Source organism: Schistocerca cancellata, chromosome 3 (assembly GCF_023864275.1).
Source record: "Schistocerca cancellata isolate TAMUIC-IGC-003103 chromosome 3, iqSchCanc2.1, whole genome shotgun sequence".
Taxonomy (NCBI): domain Eukaryota; kingdom Metazoa; phylum Arthropoda; class Insecta; order Orthoptera; family Acrididae; genus Schistocerca; species Schistocerca cancellata.
Window position 1 is genome coordinate 391295788 of NC_064628.1, and position 15877 is coordinate 391311664.

At 43.0% G+C, this 15877-nt stretch overlaps 1 protein-coding gene across 1 annotated transcript in view; it reads right to left on the bottom strand.

The window, feature by feature from the left end:
* LOC126176328 (juvenile hormone acid O-methyltransferase-like) overlaps positions 1–15877 on the bottom strand; it is a 50754-nt gene that overhangs the window by 12881 nt on the left and 21996 nt on the right. The gene's annotated exons all lie outside the window — the stretch shown is intronic.

Consider the following 15877-nt stretch of genomic DNA (forward strand, 5'->3'; position numbering starts at 1 on the left):
AGAGCATAATTTAATCACTGCTAACGCTTGGTTTAAGAATCATAAAAGAAGACTGAATACGTGGAAGAGGCCAGGAGATACCCAAAGACTTCCGATTCATTATACGATGGTAAGACAGAGATTTCGAAATCAGATTTTAAATTGTACGACATTTCCAGGAGCAGACGTGGACTCTGACCACAATTCATTGGTAATGAACTGTAGATTAGAACTGAATAAATTGGAAAACGCAGGAAGTTAAGGAGGTTGTACCTGGATAAGTTGAAAGAACGAGAGATTGCTGAGGGTTTCAGAGGGGGCGTTAACAATGGTTGACTAGAATAGGGAAAAAGAATGCAGTAAAGGATGAGCGGCTAGCTTTAAGAGATGAAATAGCGAAGGCAGCAGAAGATCAATAGGTAAAAAAAAAGGCCCAGTAGAAACCCTTGGATAGGACAAGAGGTAATGAATTTAACTGATGAAAGAAGAAAATATATAAATGCAGCAAATGAAGCAGACGAAAGGGAATACAAACGTTTAAAACTGAGATTGACAGGAAGCGCAAAATGGCTAAGCAGGACTGACTAGAGAGCAAATGTAAAGATTTAGAAGTATGTATCTCTAAACGAAAGAGAGATACTGGTTACAGAAAAATTAAAGAGACATTTGCGGAAAAGAGAAGCAACTGCATGGACATCAAAAGGTCGGATGGGAAACCGGTCCAAAGCAAAGAACGGAAAGCTGGAAGTTGGAACTATATATAGAGGGTCTGTACAAGGGAGATGAACTTGATGGTAATATTATAGAAAGGAAAGTGGACGTAGATGAAGATGAGATGAGAGACGACACTGCGAGAAGAACTTGACAGAGCACTGAAAGACCTAAGTCGAAACAAGGCCCCGGGAGTAGACAATTTTCCGTCAGTACTATCGACAGTCTTGTGAGATCCAGCCGTGACAAAACTCTTCCAGGTGAAATGCAAGATGTAAGATGCAGGCGAAATACCCTCAGGCTTTAAGAATAGCTAATAATTCCAATTCGGAGGAAAGCAGTTGCTGACAAGTCTGAAAATTACCGAACTATCAGTTTGATAAGACACAGCTGCAAAATACTGACAGGAAGTTTTTACAGAAGAAATCTGGTAGAAGCCGACCTCTGGGAAGAGCAGTTTGGATTCCGAGAAAGATAGGGACACATGAGGCAATACTGACCCTACTACTTACCTTAGAAGACAGGTTAAGGAAAGACAAACCTACGTTTACAGTATTTGTAGACTTAGATAAAGCTTTTGACAATGTTGACTGGAATATTTGCTTCCAAATTCTGAAGGTAGCAGGAGTAAAATACAGGGAGCGAAAGGCTATTAACAACTTGTACAGAAATCAGACGGCAGTTATAAGAGTCGAAGGGCATGAAAGAGAAGCAGTAGTTGGGAAGGGAGTGAGACAGGTTTGTCGCCTATCCACGATGTTATTCAATCTGTATATTGAGCAAGCACTAAAGGAAACAAAAGAAAAAATTCGGAGTAGGAATTAAAGTTCAGTGAAAAGAGATAAAAAGTTTCAGATTTGCCGATGACGTAATTTTATCTGGGACAGCAAAGGGCTTGGAAGAGCAGTTAAACGGAATGGACAGTGTCTTGAAAGAAAGATATAAGATGAACATCAACAAAAGCAAAACAAGGATAATGAAATGTATCCGAATTAAATCAGATGATGCTAAGGGAATCAGATTAGGAAACGAGGCACTTAAAGTGGTAGATGAGTTTTGTTATTTGGGCAGCAAAATAACTGATGATGGCCGAAGTAGAGAGGATATAAAATGTAGATTGGCAATGGAGAGAAAAACATTCCTGATGAACAGAAGTCTGTTAAGATCGAGTATGGATTTAAGTTTTATGAAGTCTTTCCTGAAGGTATTTGTCTGGAGTGTAGCTATGAATGGAAGTAAAATATGGACGATAAGCAGTTTAGGTAAGAAGAGAATAGACGCTTTCGAAATGTGGTGCTACAGAAGAATGTTGAAGATTACGTGGGTAATCACATAACTAAGGAGGAGGCAAGAAATTTGTGGCAACTCGGCTCTTGCAGCATCCGGAATTGTCTGGATGATGCTTTTTCGAAAGTCCGATGGTATTTCACCAGTCTCATACATTCGACACACCAACGTGAATAATCGTTTTGTTGCCACTTCCGCCAATGATTTTAGATATTCTTACGGAATGTTATCTATCCTTCTGCCTCATTTGATTTTAAGGCTTCCAGAGCTCTTTTTAAATTCTGATTCTAATATTGAATCCACTATCTTTTTCCTATCGGCTCCTTTTTCTTCTTGTATCACGCCACCCCTCACAGAGGTCTTCAATGTACTCTCTCCACCTATCTGCTCTATCTTCTGAAAACTGTAGAATTCCCAGTGCACTCTGAATGTTGCCGACCTTGCTTTTAATTTTCGACTTTTCTGTATGCTGAGTCAGTCCTTTCGACAGTCATTTCCTTCTAGATTTCTTCAAGCTATGGGGGACATTGACCTGGGCTTCCATTGAACCTGTGGTACAGTAATCGGAGGCACAGTGACCTGTATGGACTACTTGAACATCATTAGGGACCACCTGAACCGCTTCATGCTTTATTCTTCCCGTTGCCGATGGCATCTTCCAACAGGATAATTATCCAAATCAAAAAGATAAATTGTGTTACAGTGGTTTGAGGAGACCGTTAGTGAATGTGTTTCGTCTAATACGAGGCTGGGGGAAAATGTTTACTGCTGCTACGTACTGACGGAGTCACCGGCTAGGAGGTAATTATTGAAATCGAGGAAAGTATCGAAACCGTTCTAGCCAATAAACAGTATTCATTAGACAATTGACGGGTAATCTTTGTAGTCAGGTTAATGTGCTCTACGCCGACATCATGGCAAATATGAACAAATATGCAGGGGAATATGGAAGAGAAAGACTCATGTGGGTTCGGGAAGAGCAGTAGTAAGAAAAACAGTGGTCTGTCCTTACAAAGATAGCCACCCTGGCCTTGCTGTGATGGAACTGCAAGCGACTGAAAGCAAGCGAAAGATACAGCTCTTATTCCTCTCGAAGGCATGCCGCTCACTCGTACGCTCATTCGTAGGGTCATATAACCGGACTATCAGCTTAATAAGTCATGGTTGTCAAATACTGACCCGTATTATTTGCAGAAGAATGGAAAAGCTGTTAGAAGCCGACTTCGGGGAAGGTCAGTTTTAGTTCCGCAGAAATGTAGGAACAAGCGAGGCAATACTGAAGTTACATCTTATCTTAGAAGACAGACTAAAGAAAGGCAAACTTACATTTATAGCATTTGTAGATTTAGAGAGAGCATTTGAAATGTTCCTTGGACGGTGTTAGGCAATCTGTACGTTCACCAAGCAGTAAAGGAAACCATACAATTTTTTTTTTAGAATGAATTAGAGTTTAGGGAGAAGCAGTAAAAGCTTCCAGGTTTGCCGACCACATTGTAATACTGGCAGAGACAGTAAAGGACTTGGAAGAGGAGTTGAATGGAATGGCAAATGTCTTGAATGGAGGATATAACATGTGCATCAACAAAAGTAAAATAAGAGTAATGAAATGTAGTTGAACTAAATCAGATCATAATGTGGGGATCAGACTAGGTTATAAGACACTAAAAGAAATAGATGAGTACACTAAAAGAAATAGATGAGTTTTGGTATTTGGACGATATAGTGAGGATAAAAAATGTAAACTGTCTACAGCAAGAGAAGCATTTCTGAAAAAAGAGGCATTTGTTAACATCACGTATAAATTTAAGTTTCAGGAAGTCTTTTCTGAAAGTACGAGGGTGACTTGATAAGTCTAGTAAAAAAAAAAAAAACCTGTTTGTTTCGTAAACAGCTCATATTAGTTCTCGACATACTCTCCTTTCAGGGATATACACTTACTCTGTTGACCCTCCACATTTTTCATCCCATCGGAAAAAAAGGTAAACTCTGTAAAATGCTTTTTGACTACAACTATCGCTTCCTTATTTGATGACTTCTTCCCAGTAAGCCAAAGTTTCATGGTAGGGAACAGGAAGAAGTCATTTTAGGCTAAGTCAGCAGAGTAGGGTGGATGAGTAACCAATTCAAAGCGAATTTCATGCACTTTCGTCATTGTTATCGCTGATGTGTGAGATGGTGCATTATCCTGGCGAAAGAGTACTTTTTTGCGTGCCAAACTTGATCTTCTTTTCAGCTAATGCAAATTTCAAACGTTCCAACAATGAAGCACAACAGGGTCAAGTCACGGTTCTGCCTTTTTGCAAGTAATCCATGAGGATTAGTCCTTGGGAATCCCAAAAACATTGGCCATCACCTTACCAGCTTTTCCTTCTTCGGCATCCTTTCATCAGACTTGTCCATTCTTTTGACGGCCGTTTTGACTCTGATGTGTAATGATGGATCCATGTATCATCAACAGTCACACATCGACGCAGAATATCTTGCACATTGCGACCAAACATCGAAAGACATGGTGTTGAAATGTTGTGGCTAATGCGCTTTTGGTCGACTGCCAGTAATCGCGGAATCCACCTCTCACGCAGCTTCTTCGTAGCCAGTTTTCCGTGCAGGATGTTACGCACTAGCTCATTTGAGATGCCTACAGTCTCAGCAGTCTCACGAATTTATATTCGGCCGTCTTGCATTACCGTCTCATGCATTTTGTCAACGGCTACCCTTGTGGTGACCTGGATTAGACTTCCGGACCGCGCTCCTTCTTTGGTGCTTGTCCGACCACGTTTAAATTCATTAATCCGAAAGTAAATGGCTTTCAATGAACTTGATTCAGTTGTGTTTTGATTCGTTCAGTAGTCGAACCCTACAAATTAAAATGTTTCGTAACAGCATGAAACTCGGTTTTCTCCATTTTCAATTACAGTCGACACACTGACAAAGCCAGATGGCTGCCTGTACATTGTACGTCGTACATTGTTGTAATTCTTTACACGATCCTTGGAATAATCAAGCTTACCAGCCATGAAAGCGAAACAGAAATGTTCCATTCCTTCATGGAAACGTAACAGACTTATCAAACCAACCTCTTATTTTTTGTACGTCCGTCCTCGTGATTGGAGGTTTTGTGGACTTTGGCCGTTCACTTATGTAATAAAGTGGAACACGTACAGCCGTACTTACGATGTTATTTATTGTATGGCTACCAGTTTCGGTGTTTCAGTGCATCATCTTCAGGCCGTAACTGACACTGAGTTTAGGAAAGGTAAAGGCACCAGAGAGGCAGTTCTGAAGTTGCGGCTGATAATGGAAACAAGAATGAAGGTAAATCAAGACACGTTTATAGGATTTCTCACCTGGAAAGAGCGTCTGACAATGTAAGATGGTACAAGATGGTAGAAATTCTGAGAAAAATAGGGACAAGCAATAGGGAAAGGCGGATAAATACAATATTTGCAAGAACCAGGAGGCAACAGTAAGACTGGAAGACCACTATCTGATCCCCCCAACACTGTTCCAGTTGCGAATAGTGTGTGGGAAGAATAATTGTCGGTAAGCCTCTGTATTGGCTCTAATTTCCCGAATTTTCTCCTGGTGGTCAATACGCGAGATGTATGTGGGGGGAAGTGATAAGTTGTCCGACTCCTCCTGAAAAGTGTTGTCCCGAAATTTTAATAGTAAATCTCTACGTGACGCACAACACCTCTCTTGTAAAGTCTACCAGTGGAATTCGTTTAGCATCTCCGTAACGCTCTCTCGTCAGCTAAACGATCCCATGATGAAACGCACCACTCTTCGTTGGATCTTCTCTATCTCCTCTGTCAGTCCTACCTGATAAGGATCCCAGATAGATGAACAATACTCAAGAATCGGGTGAACAAGCGCCTTGTAAACCACTTCTTTCGTGGATGAGTTACATTTCCTTAAGAGTCTTCCTATGAATCTGAATCTGGCATCTGCTTTCCCCACTGCATGTTTGATGTGGTCATTCCACATAAGGGCGCTCTGGATAGTTACGCCTAGATATTTTAGGGCAGACGCTGTCTCCAGCAGTTTGTCACGAACAGTGTAGCTGTATAGTAGTGGATTTCTTTTCCTATGTATGCGCAAATGTTACATTTATTTACGTTCAGTGTCAACTGCCAGAGCCTGCACCAGTCATCAGTTCTCTGCAGGTCGTTCTGCAAATTCTTACTATCTTCTGGCGTTGCTACTTCGGTGTAGGGTGTAGAAAACTGCGTCATCTGCGAATTGCCTTAAAGAGCATCCGACGCTTTCTACTAGATCATTTATAAATACTGTAAACAGCAACGGTCCTATATCACTTCCCTGTGGTACTCCGGATATTACCTTTACATGTGTCGATTTAGTCCGTTAAGAGCGTCGTGTTGAGTGCTATCTGCAAGAAAGTCTTGAATCCAATCGCATGTCTGCTCCGATACTCCGTGGTAAGGTCGTATTTTATGTTTTTCATTAAACAGCAATGCGGGACGATGTCAAATGCGTTACTAAAATCAAGGAACACGGCATCAGCCTGAGCGCCGTTGTCCACTGCGCTGTGATCTCATGGAGGAACAGAGCGAGCTGAGTTTCGCAGGATCTCTGTTTGCGGAATCCAAGTTGATTTTTATAGAGGAGATGTTCATTTTCCAAAAACGTCACAATTCTTGACCATAACACATGTTCCTTAATTTTACAACAGATTGACGTCAATTGTAATTGTATGGACCTGTCTTACGGCCTTTCTTAAAAACGGGAATGACCTGCGCTTTTTTCCAGTCGTTAGGTGACCTTTCCGAAAAAGAAACTGAACTACACTAACAGAGCCAGCATGTCCTGTCTATAGAGACTGTTTCAATAATGATTCTGGAGAGACTGATTGGTAAGCTGGTATTGTTACCTGTAACTATAATGTGTTCTAAAGGTTGCAAATTAGAAAAATGTCTTGATGTAAAATGAAGTAATTGAAACTTGTCGTTACTTAGCAATTATATCTTATGACAAGCCAGAAAACTGTTTCCTGTTTAAGCTCAGAAGACCTATATAGAATATTCCAAGTACAGTCTCACCACGAAAGATAACCGGTAGATGTGATGTACGTGTACAGACAAACAAGTGATAACAATTTCAGAAACATTCGACTGAGCAAGTCAATAACGCCATTAAGCAAGCAGTTAATCTGCTTTGCTCTTACTGATGTATTTACTGGATGTTCTCCTGAGGGATATCGTGAAAAATTCAACCCAATTGGCGCGTTAGATCGTCAAATTCCCAAGCTGGTTTGAGAGCCCTGCTCATAATACTCAAAAGGTTCTCAGTTGGGGAGAGATCTGGTGATCTCGCTGTCTGAGATAGGGTTTGGCAAGCACGAAGACAACCAGCTGAAACTCCCGTCATCATCTTATTGAAATTTAAGCCCGAGATGGCTTGCTGTGATGGGCAACAAAACGGGGCGAAGAATATCGTCGGCGTACCGCTGTGCTGTAAGGGTGCTGTAAGGGTGTCGCGGATGACAACCAAATGGGTCCTGCTATGGAATGAAATGACACCCCAGACCATCACTACTGGATGTTGGGCACTGGGCCGTATGATGGACGACACTCAGATTGGTATGCCACTGCTGTTTGGCGTGTCTTCATACACATCTTCCCTGGTTATTGGGGCTCAGTTCGAAGTGGAACTCATCACTGGAGATAATTATACTCCAGTCAATGAGATTGCGCTCCGCCCCCTACATGTGAGCCACATGCTAATGGCCCTTCTGGTCACTCGAGCACCAGTTGTACATCGGATCGATGATAATGATGAACCCAGGGCTCTGAGGGCCTCTCTGATGACATCTCGGACCTCACATTCTTCCGTCTCCGTAGGGCGACTGCTTCCTTCCTGACGATGTGTTTGGCTATGATTCACTCATTCCGCCAACACCATTAAATAGTCACATCGCTCCTATTCAAATGTCGACTGATTTTCCGATTACTTAAAATGACTTCCTTGAGCCCAACTACACGTCTCTCTCAAATGCTGACATCTGCTTATATTTTCAAGCATATGTCTGTCAGGCATAGTTACCGTCAAACTGTGTACACAGAATGACGTTCGCAAAGGTTTTATGCCGTGGTATGCCAACACCGGCGACGATAGTTCAGGTATACATGTCGACGTGGCAAGATGAAGATGAAGAGAAAGTGTATGGGGATGTTGAAAGGATAATACAGTATGTAAAGGGGGATGAAAATCTAATAGTCATTCGCGACTGGAATGCAGATGTAGGGGAAGGAGTAGAAGAAAATTTTATAGGACAATATGGGCTTGCGACAAGGAATGAGGGAGAAGAAAGACTAATTGAGTTCTATAATAAATTTCAGCTACTAATAGCGAATACTCTGTTCAAGGAGCACAAGAGGAGGAGGTATACTTGGAAAAGACCGGGTGATACGGGAAGATTTCAGTTAGATTACGTCATGGTCAGACAGAGATTCTGAAATCAGATACAGGTTTGTTAGGCGTACCCAGGAGCAGACATAGACTCAGATCACAATATAGTAGTGATGAAGAGTAGGTTGAAGTGTAAGACATTAGTCAGGAAGAGTCAATACGCAAAGAAGTGGGATACGGAAGCACTGAGGAATGACGAGATACGGTTGAAGTTCTCTAAGGCTATAGATACAGCAATAAGCAATATATCAGTAGACAGTACAGTTAAAGAGGAATGGAGATCTCTAAAAAGATCTCTAAAAAGAGCCATCACAGAAGTTGGGAAGGAAAACATAGGCACAAAGGAGGTAACTGCGAAGAAACCATGGGTAACAGAAGAAATACTTAAATTCCAGAATGAGATTTTCACTCTGCAGCGGAGTGTGTGCTGATATGAAACTTCCTGGCAGATTAAAACTGTGTGCCCGACCGAGATTCGAACTCGGGGTCTTTGCCTTTCGCGGGCAAGTGCTCTACCATCTGAGCTACCGAAGCACGACTCAGGCCCGGTCCTCACAGCTTTACTTCTGCCAGTATCTCGTCTCCTACCTTCCAAACTTTACAGAAGCTCTCCTGCTAACCTTGAAGAACTAGCACTCCTGAAAGAAAGGATACTGTGGAGACATGGCTTAGCCACAGTCTGGGGGATGTTTCCAGAATGAGATTTTCACTCTGCAGCGGAGTGTGCGCTGATATGAAACTTCCTGGCAGATTAAAACTGTGTGCCCGACCGAGATTCGAACTCGGGACCTTTGCCTTGGAAGGTAGGAGACGAGATACTGGCAGAAGTAAAGCTGTGAGGACCGGGCCTGAGTCGTGCTTCGGTAGCTCAGATGGTAGAGCACTTGCCCGCGAAAGGCAAAGGTCCCGAGTTCGAATCTCGGTCGGGCACACAGTTTTAATCTGCCAAGAAGTTTCAGTACTTAAATTGATCGATGAAAGGAGGAAGTAAAAAAATGTTCCGTTAAACTCAGGAATACAGAAATAAAAATCGCTGAGGAATGAAATAAATAGGAAGTGCAGGGAAGCTAAGACAAAATGGCTGCAGGAAAAATGTGAAGACACCGAAAAAGAAATGATTGGCGGAAGGACAAAACAACATTCGGTGACATTAAAAGTTAGGATGATAACATTAAAAGTGCAACGGAAATTAGACTTGTCTGATGTGATAGAAGAAGAAACAGGAGTCGATTTAGAAGAGATAGGGGATCTAGTATTAGAATCAGAATTTAGAAGAGATTTGGGGGACTTAAGATCAAATAAGGCAGAAGCGAAAGATAACATTCTATCAGAATTTCTAAAATCATTGGGAGAAGTGGCAACAAAACGACTATTGACGTTATGTGTAGAATGTATGACTCTGGCGACATTCCATCTGACTTTCGGAAAAGCATCACCCACGGAGTTCCAAAGAAGGCTAGAGCTGACAAGTGCGAGAATTATTACACAATCAGCTTAACAGCTCATGCATCCAAGTTGCTTACAAGAATAATAAATAGAAGAACGGAAAAGAAAATTGAGGATGCGCTAGATGACGATCAGTCTGGATTTAGGAAAGATAAAGGCACGAGAGAGGCAATTCTGACGTTGCGGATAATAATGAAAGTAAGACTAAAGAAAAATCAAGACACCTTCATAGGAAAAAAGCATTCGACAATGTAAAATAGTGCAAGATGTTCGAAATTCTGAAAAAAGTGGAAGTGATCTATAGGGAGAGATGGGTCATATACAATATGTACAACGGCCAAGAGGGAATAATAAGAGTGGACGACCAAGAACGAAGTGCTCGTACTAAAAAGGGTGTAAGCTAGGGATGTAGTCTTTCACCCATACTGCTCAATCTACACATCGAAGAAGCGATGACGGAAATAATAGAAAATTCAAGAGTGGGCTTAAAATTCAAGCTGAAAGGGATAAGAATCGCTGATGACATTACTATCCTGAGTGAAAGTGAACAAGATTTACAGGACAGAGTAAATCGAAAAAAGGCGAAAGTGATGAGAAGTAGCAGAAATGACAACAGCGAGAAGCTTAACATCATAATCAGTGATCACGACGTTGTTGAAGTTAACGAATTCTGCTACCTAGGCAGCAAAATAATGCATGACGGGGCAAGGAGGCTATAAAAAAGCAGACTAGCACAGGCAAAAAGGGCATTCCTGGCCAAGAGACGTCTACTAATATCAAACATGGGCCTTAATTAGAGGAAGTAATTTCTGAGAATGTATGTCCGGAGCACGGCATTGTATGGTAGTGAAACATGGACTGTGGGAATGCCAGAACAGAGGAGAAACGAAGTGCTGGAAATGTGGTGCTACAGACGAATGTTGAAAGTTAGGTGGACTGATAAGGTAAGGAATGAGGAGGTTCTGAGTAGAATCGGCGAAGAAAGGAGTGTGTGCAAAACATGACAAGGAGAAGGGAAAGGGTGATAGCACACGCTTTAAAACATCAGGGAGTGACTTCCATGGTATTGGAGGGAGCCGTAGAGGGCAAAAACTGTAGTGAAAGACAGAGATTGGAACACATCCAGAAAATAATAGAGGACGTAGGTTGCAAGTGCTACTCTGAGATGAAGAGGCTGCCACAGTGGCGGGAAGCATAAACCCAGTCAGAAAAAAAAAAAAAAAAAAAAAAAAAGACTGGGCATCAACATTCGTCATATGACGTAAAAAGTACAGTATTGCCTCCACCAAGGCTGGTGGCACGACGCATCTTTGGAGCTGCCGTTCGCTTCAATTACAGAGTATCCAGACACTACCAAGAACCATGGGCAAGATACGTGATTCATTCGATCGCGGGGCGCGATTCCTTCAATCCACGGTCCAGTCTCGATCATCCCGTGCCCTCAGGACTCGTAATTGACGCTGTCGCTCGGTCCATGTGAGAACACGCAAGATTCGTCTGCTGCTGAGTCCCGTTTTCACCAGTGCGTGCTCCGAATAACTTGTGCCTGCCCCAGCACTGTATTCTGTCATCAGGTCTGCCACAGACCGCCGCCTATCCTGCTTCACAGAGCAGCCAAGCCTACGACCTCCACATTCCCTACCGCATAAGGGTGTGGAAGTGAAAGAGACTGCACAAGACAGATCAATTGCTGGCCTTATACACAAATTGAAATCATTGCAAACAAGGGAAACTCCAGCATTGGTTGTATAAATTTGAAACCTATTTCTTTTATTGTTGGATATAGATTTCAATCACACAGTGATCATTTTCAGTACACGACTATGTCCAATGGATTCACATAATCATCCACAAAATATGACTTCAAACATAGCTGCTCAAAGTGAGGAACATGCCAACTAGCTCAATTGCTGGGTATTTCCAATAGAAGAATTATCCATTCTTTGCCATACTTGTTGTGTGGTCGTGGTGCTCAAACTTCCCAATGGAATCCAATCTCAAAAGAAATCATATTTCTTATTTTATGGCATGTATCGTATTGTGTATTTTACTGCTGGGTCGATTATCTGGTTGTGTGTGAGCCGCGGCGCCATTGAGTTAGTACAAAAAAAATGGTTCAAATGGCTCTGAGCACTATGGGACTTAACATCTGTGGTCATCAGTCCCCTAGAACTTAGAACTACTTAAACCTAACTAACCTAAGGACATCACACACATCCATGCCCGAGGTAGGATTCGAACCTGCGACCGTAGCGGTCACGCGGTTCCAGACTGAAGCGCCTAGAACCACACGGCCACACCGGCCGGCGAGTTAGTACACTGTTCTGTCTGGTGCCACTGGCTCAAAGGTAGTATCGACTATCCCTCCTGCAGCCCCATTGCCAACATCTACGAGGAAGATTTGGTAACTGTGGGTTGTGTCCTTAGAACGTCTCTGCTTGCCGATATATACAGGATGGTCCATTGATCGGGACTGGGTCAAATATCTCACGAAATAAGCGTCAAACGAAAAAACCACAAAGAACGAAACTTGTCTAGCTTGAAGGGGGAAACCAGACGGCGCTGTGGTTGGCCCGCTAGATGGCGCTGCCATAGGTGAAACGGACATCAACTGCGTTTTTTAAGGAGGAAACCTAATTTTTATTACATATTCGTGTAGTACGTAAAGAAATACGAATGTTTCAGTTGGACCACTTATTTCGCTTTGTGATAGATGGCGCTGTAATAGTCACAAACATATGGCTCACAATTTTAGACGAACAGTTGATAACAGGTAGGTTTTTAAAATTAAAATACAGAACGTAGGTACGTTTGAACATTTTATTTCGGTTGGTCCAATGTGATACATGTACCTTTGTGAACTTATCATTTCTGAGAACGCATGCTGTTACAGCGTGATTACCTGTAAATACCACATTAATGCAATAAATGCTCAAAATGATGTCCGTCAACCTCAATGCATTTGGCAATACGTGTAACGACATTCTTCTCAACAGCGAGTAGTTCGGCTTCCGTAATGTTCGCACATGCATTGACAATTCGCGGACTCATGTTGTCAGGCGTTGTCGGTGAATCACTATGGCAAATATCGTTCAACTTTCCCCACAGAAAGAAATCCGGGGACGTCAGATCCGGTGAATGTGCGGACCACGGTATGGTGCTTAGACGACCAATCCACCTGTCATGAAAAATGCTATTCAATACCGCTTTAACCGCACGCGAGCTATGTGCCGGACATCCATCATGTTGGAAGTACATCGCCATTCTGTCATGCAGTGAAACATCTTGTAGTAACATCGGTAGAACATTACGTAGGAAATCAGCATACATTGGACCATTTAGATTGCCATCGATGAAATGGGGGCCAATTATCCTTCCTCCCATAATGCCGCACCATACATTAACCCGCGAAGGCCGCTGATGTTCCACTTGTCGCAGCCATCGTGGATTTTCCGTTGCCCAATAGTGCATATTATGACGGTTTACTTTACCGCTGTTGGTCGAATGACGCTTCGTCGCTAAATAGAACGCGTGCAAAAAATCTGTTATCGTCCCGTAATTTCTCTTGTGCCCAGTGGCAGAGCTGTACACGATGTTCAAAGTCGTCGCCATGCAATTCCTGGTGCATAGAAATATGGCACAGGTGCAATCGATGTTGACGTAGCATTCTCATCCCGATTCTAGCGCAATTTGTCTGCTACTGATGTGCGGATTAGCCTCGACAGCAACTAAAACACCTGCTTGGGCATCATCATTTGTTGCAGGTAGTGGTTGACGTTTTACATTTGGCTGAACACTTCCTGTTTCCTTAAATAACGTAACTATCCGGCGAAAGATCCGGACACTTGGATGATATCGTCCAGGATACCGATCAGCATACATAGCACACGCCCGTTGGGCATTTTGATCACAATAGCCATACAGCAACACGATGTCGACCTTTTCCGCAATTGGTAAACGGTCCACTCTAACACGGGTAATGTATCACGAAGCAATTACCGTCCGCACTGGCGGAATGTTACATGGTACCACATACTTACACGTTTGTGACTATTACAGCGCCATCTGTCACATAGCGAAAAAAGTGGTCCAACTAAAACATTCATATTTCCTGACGTACTACACGAATATGTAATAAAAAATGAGGGTTCCTCCTTAAAAAAAAACGCAGTTGATATCCGTTTGACCTATGGCAGCGCCATCTAGCGGGCCAACTATAGCGCCATCTAGTTTCCCCCTTCAAGCTAGACGACTTCCGTTCTTTTTAGTTTTTTCGTTTGACACTTATTTCGTGAGATATTTGGATCGGTCACGATCAATGGACCACCCTGTATATACGGGTTCTCTGACCCGAGAGTGAGGCACGAGTTTGTGGATTGACGGTAGCATCGCTACAAGAGGTGGTCACGAGGTCCGAGCGGCCGAAGCCACGAGCTGTGCAAGGAGGGCCAGCGCACAGCGAAGATAACGGAGTACTTCACCCGGTCAGCGTCGACTATAACCAGCAGGCCGACATCCCGTCGGTTGGTTGGCAATACTCGTGTCGGATGACCTCTCGTGGCCTGGCTGCCCTTTACTTGGCCTTTTCTACCTGGCTTTCATCGGCACCACTCAGTAACCGCTGCGACGCACCGTGGATCCATGGAACTGCTTGCTGATAAAGGGGAGTAACATTCTGTAATCCTCGTGGTGATTTGTTTCATTTTCAACCTGCCCTCCTTATTATTTTCTCGTTTGTACCCAAACCTCAGGGTTTTACTCGGTCGGCTCTTTGGGCATAAATATAGGCAGTAGTATTGTACTAAGACAATAGCTGTCGTTTGAAAATTTGCCCCGCTTTTGCATGGCCTTTCCTTTCTAGTTTGTATCCGATCATTATTTCCCCAATTAACCAGCTCTTGGTCGTAAATAAAGCCGGAGCAATTGTACTACGGCAGAACTGGGGAGCAAAGAAATTTGTTGTACAACTTGACTAACAGAAGGGATTGGAAGATAGAAGACATTCTGAGACATCAAGATATCATCGATTTAGAACTGGACAGAAGTGTGGGAGGTGAAAACTGTAGAGGGAGACGGAGAGACGAGTACAGCAAGCAGGTTCAAACACTTGCAGACTGTAGCGGTTAGTTAGAGATGAAGAGGCTCACACAGGATATGGTAGTATGGAGAATGCACATCACCAATCTTCAGACTGAGGACCACAACAACAAAAATGTCTGTAGATGGAAGCTCCATTTGTAGTCGGGTCCATCGGAAAGAGTGTTGCCCATGAGAAGCAAGAGTATGAAGAGATTTCTGGAATGCAGCTGGTCGATGTAAACTTCACTCCACGATATTTCAATCGGACACCTGCAAATCATCTTCAGGTGAGCCATCGAAGACTGATGGCTCATCTGCAGATGAGTGGCAGGTGTCCAGATGAAACATTAAAGACTGATAGCTCACATGAATATGACTGGCAGGTGTACAGTTGAAATATCGACCACTGACAGCTCACCTGAAGATGACTATCAGGTGTCCAGTTGAAATATCGAAGACTGATGGCTCAGCTGAAGATGACTGTCAGGTGTCTAGTTGAAATATCGAAGACTGATGGCTCACCTGAAGATGACTGTCTGGCGTCCAGTTGAAATATCGAAGACTGATGGCTCACCTGAAGATGACTATCAGGTGTCCAGTTGAAATATCGAAGACTGATGGCTCACCTGAAGATGACTATCAGGTGTCCAGTTGAAATATCGAGGGAATGATGGCTCACCTGAAGATGACTGTCTGGCGTCCAGTTGAAATATCGAAGACTGATGGCTCACCTGAAGATGACTGGCAGGTGTCCAGTTAAAATATCGAAGACTGATGGCTCATCTGCAGATGAGTGGCAGGTGTCCAGATGAAACATTAAAGACTGACAGCTCACCTGCAGATGAGTGGCAGGTGTCCAGATGAAATATTGAAGACTGATAGCTCACCTGAAGATGACTGTCAGGTGTTCAGTTGAAATATCGAAGACTGACAGCTCACCTGAAGA